The sequence below is a fragment of the Podarcis raffonei genome, chromosome 8 (assembly GCF_027172205.1).
Source record: "Podarcis raffonei isolate rPodRaf1 chromosome 8, rPodRaf1.pri, whole genome shotgun sequence".
Taxonomy (NCBI): domain Eukaryota; kingdom Metazoa; phylum Chordata; class Lepidosauria; order Squamata; family Lacertidae; genus Podarcis; species Podarcis raffonei.
The window spans coordinates 35,355,298-35,362,090 of NC_070609.1; the positions used below are offsets into that span (position 1 = coordinate 35,355,298).

Consider the following 6,793-nt stretch of genomic DNA (forward strand, 5'->3'; position numbering starts at 1 on the left):
GCTGCCTGCATCCCCTTGCCAGAAAGCCCGTCCATCTGTCCACTCACCCACCCTTCCTGCTTGTGGAAAGGAACTGGGCTGAGCCTCACCAGGAGCAGAACGCTGGGCTGTGACTGAGTCCCACATTTCCCCTCTTCTGCAGGCAGCCTCAGATCCAAACTTGGTACTTTAAAACATGCAAAACTCACCAATGAGCCAGCTGCCGTCTATGTACAAGCACCAGCGGGATGTGAAATTGCTGCATCACTGTGGATTCTAAATGACAATAAACCTTCCACCTCTTATAAATTAAGCAGGCTTTCAAAAAAATGATATTTGCCGCTGCAACTTTTTATGGCTGTTTGGTAACTTTAATCATTTTGCAAAATGCAATTCCTGGCCATAAATCCTCAGCCAAGTACAGATTTAAGGAGATCTAGAGGACTGCAGTGGGCTGAGAGGTAGGTTTTAATCTGACAAGGCCAAAAAGTCGATTAGATTTATACCAATGCAGCAGCTATGCTGTAATTGCAATAGGGCAGGCTGAACCAAAATTTGGGACATCAGGAAGGGAAATTGCAAGCTGGAGAAGGGGGCAGGGGAGCATTACTTAACCTGATCTAGGCAATTTATGGGGAGCAGCCTCCATCAAAAGACCCAGGACTTACTTGAAACACAGGGTCTTTCATGCTTAGGAGACTGGGAGCCAGCAACAAGGGTGGTCCCACCCGTTTCGCCACCCGAGGCAAAATGGGAAGGTGACCCCCTGCTGCTTCCCCCTGCCCTCCACCCCCACATTGAAGCCTTGCTTATCAGGGTCACACAGTGATCATGGGATCTCAAGAAGCTTTTTCTTATCCTTTCTTCTCCAGTGGTGGCGGCAGGGGCAGGCGGGTTGCCTACAGGGGCACTGTCCCATGGGATTCTCTCGCCCGAGGCAGCTGCCTCAGTCTGCCTCATGGGCAGGCTGGCCCTGGCAGGCAAAACTGCAGTCTGAACTTTTGTGCATGAGGCTAAATCTCAAGCCATTCCCACCCACTGCCCAGGGCTGGATGAACCATTGGTCACCTTCTGCTTAAGCCCTGGTGGAGGGCCTGCAGTTTCCCAGCTCAGCCACAAAGGGGGGACATTGGGCCAGTCAGTCTCTCTTAGGGCCCCTCCAGACAACCTGCTAATTGATCTATCATCCTGATTTGCTGGCAGCAGGCTGACAAAGAGGTGAGATTATAGCTATTTGCCTTGATAGGTTTGTGGGAGCAGGGGGAGCCTTTGTTCTGCATCCATCCCCAGCTTGCTTGCAAGGAACTTAAACATCATGCCATTAATCACCAGTTCATCCCTCACAACTGAATGCCTTTCCCCATTGCTTTCCAAACAGCAGAAAGCCTGATTCTTTTTCATAGAGTCATAGTTGGAAGGAACCCCAAGGGTCAAATAGCCCAACCCCTTGCAATGCAGGAATCACAGCTCAAGAATCTCTGGCAGATGGCCACCCAACCTCTGCTTCAAAACTTCCAATGAAGGAAAGTCCAGCACCTTCTGAGGTTGTCTATTCCGTTGTCAGCAGCTCTTATTTTCAATGTGGATTTGTTGTGCTGGTGCAAGTGGATCGCTCCCACAAAATGATTACACCCAGAGGGGGCAGGAGACGCTTAGCCCTGTTTTAGCACCACTGGGTTGTCATTGTGAAAATAGGGGTAAGGAAGGGAAAGCCGTGTGTGTGTGTGTGTATATACGTGTGCACATGTCACCTTGAAACCCTTGGAGGAATGTAATGTCAGGCCATTTATGGAGAAAAGAGAGAGAGGCTCAATAAGGCATTTTAAAGGCAGCTGGGTGGCTTGTGAGGCCAAACTGAGAGCCAGCATGGTGCAATGTCAGGCCAGGACCTGGGAGATACCAGGGTTCAAATCCACACTTGGCCAGTATGCTCACTGGGTGACCTTGGGTCTGTCATTGCCTCTCAGCCTAACCTACCTCATAGGGTCATTGTGGGGATTAAATGAGTAGGGGGAGAACCATTGAGGTCCTTGGAGAAATAAAGGTGGGGTAGAAATGCAATAATTAAAACAACCAACTGGATAGCTCAGGTGGTTAGAGCATGGTGCCGCTAACACCAAGGCTGCAGGTTTGATTCTCTTATGGGACAGCTTCATATTCCTGCACTGCAGGGGGTTGGACTAGATGATCCTCAGTACTTTCTATTTCCACATGGGTTTGTGTGTGTGTTTTATTTTAAAAAGTCCTCATGAAAATTCACCAGCATTTTAGTGTGAACTTCTCCTAAGATTCGCAGTTTTGTATGCCATTGTGCCTAGTATACACACGTCTTACAAAGTGATTTCCCCTCATACAATGTATTTTTGGAAGTTATTTTCATGCATCTGTGCCTTTTTAACACACGTTTTATCCTACTATGTACCTTTCCATAAACATTCCCTGGCTGGAGAAACTACATTTGCAAAATTCAGAGAAGAGAGAATTTCAAAGAACAGCTGTGTTGCTGTCCACATATTTACTGAGAAGGTGGGAATTAGGTGTCGGAACTCTACTCCACCGGTCGAGTCTTCGGAATCTCCTCCGATGGTGATTAACGACCTAAGCCTTTGATGAGGCTCCAGGCACGTTCCCATTTCGCAGAGTATCCAAACAGCAGCAGAAGAGCGAGAAATATGAGCTACCTCGCTACGTTTTATTTCTAACTACGCAGGACAGAAAAGAATATGCATCAACTCTCTGTGAAAGGCAGAGAAGCAACTGGAACAAAGAAACAGGAAACCAGTAACATCAACATCCGTCTGCCATCTCCCGTGAGACTTCCAATAGTCTGGAATGTAAACAGAATCTTGTGACTCCAAGCACTGCACAGTGGCATAACAGAAACCTAACATTAGGGCAGTTCATGCAAAGTGGATCAAATTTCTCTCCCCTCCCCATCTTTTGTCCTGCCACCTCCAGACATGGTTCTCCAAAATATTTCTCTGCCTCTGTTAGTCCTACAGGACCTTTCCCTGAGTGAGTATGTCCAGGGATGGCAGTAATGGGGTTCCCTGGAATTCTGTGCCCAGGTTTGGGGCACTTCACAAATACATTGGGAGGGGGGAATCAATGTTGCCCCATGGCAGAAGCCCCATGGGATGCAGAATGGCATTAAGCCCTGGGGGAGCCATTTCCTTGCAACTGCAGCCACCCTGCCTTTCTGCCTTTCCCATTCTTCACCTTGGCAGCATTTGCATTCCAAAAGAGTTTGGCCCTGTGAGGGCCTGTCTGCAGGGTGAGTGATGCAAGCATCGGTTTTCTTCCTCCTCCCCACAGAATATAAATATAAGATAATTAACACAGAGAATGCTTAAGTGTCTAATCAATAGGAATACAAGGCATTTCCATATGTCAGGGCCTGCTGGAAAGAGGCAGCCACAGGCAGTCCCTGGGAAAGGAGATTGCACTGCCAGGCCGTTTGGAAGGGATCGAAGGCTGCCATCTCAGTCACCGCCCCCCGAAAATAGATGCAGAGCTTTTGCAAAGCCAAGAATTCAGGCTCTGTTTAATCACCCCTCCCCCAGTCAGCAGGGGCTGTCCTCTGGGAATTGCCACCCAGGGGTCTCAGTCCCTAACTGACTGGCTTTTGGGAGGGGAGTGCTGGAGGCAGGCAGAGGCACCCACTCTGTGTCCCGCCCCCAGCAGCATCACCAAAGGCAGGAGGAGTGGCACCCCAAGAACTGACCATGGTATAAGAAGACAAGAGGAACAGAAGAAGACCCCACCTGGTCTAGCATCTTGTTCTCACAGATGTCTGTGGAAAACCCACAATCAGGACCTGAGCACGAGAGCACTCTCCTTTCCCATGGTTTCCAGCATCTGGTATTCAAAAGCATTGCTGCCACCGACTGTAGGGGCAACGCATAGCTATCTTGGCTAGTAGCCATTGATAGCCTTCTCCCCCTCCATGAATTTGTCTAATCGTCACGTAAAACTGTCTAGATTGGTGGCCATCACTGCCTCCTGTGGGAGTGAGTTCCATAGTTTAACTCTGTGCTGTGTGACGAATCCTTCTTTTTATCTGTCCTGAATCTTCCAGCATACAGCTTCATTGGATGCTCGTGAGTGCTAGTCTTATGAGAGGAGGGGAGAGACACGGCTTCCCCGAGCTGGTGTTCCCCATCAAGGACGCCAGAGCCCTCCTCCCAGCTGAAAGCACTCCTTCTTCAAGCAGGAGTCGAAGAAGTCAGGGGATTCTCCATCTGCATCTTTTCTTTCCTTTGAAATCCAGCAAGTCCTCTTGGAGTGACACCAGCTGTTGTGGCAATTCCACAAGGCATCTGCTCATGAACTGACAGGTTCTCTGCTCAAGTGGTTTATTATGTAAATGTTGCTCACCATAAAAATCAATGCTGTGGGTGGTTTTTTTTTTTTTTTTTGCTAAGTGGCCAATATTTATTTGGCTCAAGTGTTGTTTAATTTGATGCATTTATTAGGGGACAGTCAAATGCCCGAGCTGGTCCTTAAGCTGCTTCGTACTGCTCCCTCCATGCCTTGAAGCCTCCTGTGCTTTTGTCCCCGTGCATAACTCAAGGACGGGAGTAATTGATATGAAACTTTTAGAAATTAATTTTGCTGCATCTACCCCTAAGAGGGAGTGAGAGACTGTGGGATCATTTATAACATCACAGTTATTGGCCCTGACAAAACAATACCTTAAAAACGCAGCAAAGTAAATTATGGCGCACGCAAATGGCTCGGGCCAGCCATGGCCCTGAATTGGACGATGGCCAGGCAAGCGAAAACAAAGTAAATATGCTTTTGATATTAATAACACAGACAATATTGATCCACCAGCCAGTGTCACTTGTCTGCTCCGCGAGGAGATTGCTTCAGGCATTTTGCCCCCCACCCTCGGGGAGCCTCCCTCCTTGCAGGCCATTTAATTCCGCCAGTCTCTAATTGTATCAGACAAACCCAAGTCAAAGGAAGGGACCCCTGTTTGCCAAGGTGGGCTGTTAGTCAGAAAGTTGTCAGAAACAAAGATAACTCAATTCCTGGGTCTCGGACGCCGTTGTCTTTCTAAATGTTTATCAGATCAACATCTCCTTTGGCTCGGAGCCTGCTGTGACTGGGGGGATGTGAACTCCAATTACAGTGCCATAATTTTTAAAAGGACCGGAGCAAATGCTTTTTGTATAATAAAGTAATAACTCCAAGAGTCCTGATCTTCCTCACTGAAGGTGGGCAATGGAGGGAAACAGAAGGGGGGTATCTTGGGTTTGGTCAGTCAACCAGCAACAAATCCACCCAACAGTTAACTTTTCCAGTCCACGTTTTACCAGCTTCTCCACAGGAATATCATGATGGGGGAGTTTGTCAAAAACCTTACTGAAATCAAGATACACAGCTTTATCCTGATCCACCAAGCTTGTAACTCTATCCCAAAAAAAAAGAAAAGAAAAATGAGATTCGCCTGGCATGACATGTTTTTGATAAACCCATACTGGGTCTTAGTAATCACAACATCCTTTTCTAAGTGCTCACAGACTGGCTGTTCTATAACCTTTCCTGGTATTGATATAGCAGACACCCACAGTAAGGCCACTGTTGTTTCCCTATCCTCCAATCTGTACATATATATTCAATCTGCCTTCCATTCTTCAGGTCATGGATCTCTTCACAAGTGTACACATCATTTACACATAATGTTCCCCCTACTCATTTTCTATTTAGTCTATTCCTTTTGAACAGGTTATAACCCTTAATTTCTATATCCCAGTCATGAGTCTCATCCCACCAGGTTTCAGTAAAACTTATTGCTCTTCTGATCAGGTTCACAAGACTCTTAGCAAACACATTTTTACCAACTACAGCGAGGTGCGACCCATCGCTTGCCAGAAATCCTTCCTCGAGGAATACGGTAGCACCATAGATTTGTAGGATGTAGGATCTGTGGTTTCATTGCTCAACTCAGGAGCAAACCATTTCCTTGCTGAATTTTACATGATCCTTGACACAATTCTGTTGTTGTTGTATTTCCTAGAAATGGCCCTGAAGCAAACCTCCGTAGTTTGAAATGGAACTTCAGGTCTCCTTGTCTTTATGCCAATATCTTTTATGTATAAATAGGTGCCTTTGCTTCATTTCTCTATAGTTTGTTCTTAGGGAAAAAAGTATTTCCGTCAGCTGCATTCTCCATGCACAACTGACTGGCTTTGCCTACTGAAGCACACTTTAAACAATGCTCAAATACATTTTTTCAGGCTTATTTTCAACTTTCACTATTGTGAAGAAGATGGTGCAGGCATTTCAGTAAAAGCTCTTGTGATCTCCTCCATTGCAGTTTTTTTCAAAGAATACTTTCCAGAGTTCAGTAGCGCACCAACTTTTCTGCTATGAAAAGACATTTGAAGGACTGGATGCACTTTGGTTTTGATGTAGTTCCATTTCTTAAAAACAAAGTTTGCAGAAGGCTGGCTTTCAATTATCCAAGTGATTAAAAGACAAAGGACAATCCAATCCAACCCTTTCCTCCATTTTAATTTGGTGGTCTGCTCTGGGTCTGAATGTACACTTTAGCAACCCCTGGGGCAGGTGATAAAAGACCACAGACTCAAGACTATAATTGAAATGAATCAATCAGTTTATTGATACACAGTACTTCATTCAGAGATTAATTTACCCTCTCCCCACAATCAACAATGGCCCTCTTTACTTGCACTTGTTCTAACTTTTGGATTAAAAAGAACAAAGAGTTAACTTGCTTTGGGCATTAAATATTTACATATAAATGTTACGAAGGTGTGTGTAAATTATAAATAATGTAAGGCGG

General features: G+C 46.0%; 1 long non-coding RNA gene across 1 annotated transcript; it reads left to right on the top strand.

The window, feature by feature from the left end:
• Nucleotides 1–2,742: 2,742 nt before the first annotated feature.
• LOC128418978 (uncharacterized) lies at nt 2,743–5,179 on the top strand. Its single transcript, XR_008331796.1, has 2 exons — nt 2,743–2,994; nt 4,058–5,179. It is a non-coding gene; the product is annotated as an uncharacterized LOC128418978 (long non-coding RNA).
• The last annotated feature ends 1,614 nt before the right edge of the window (nt 5,180–6,793 follow it).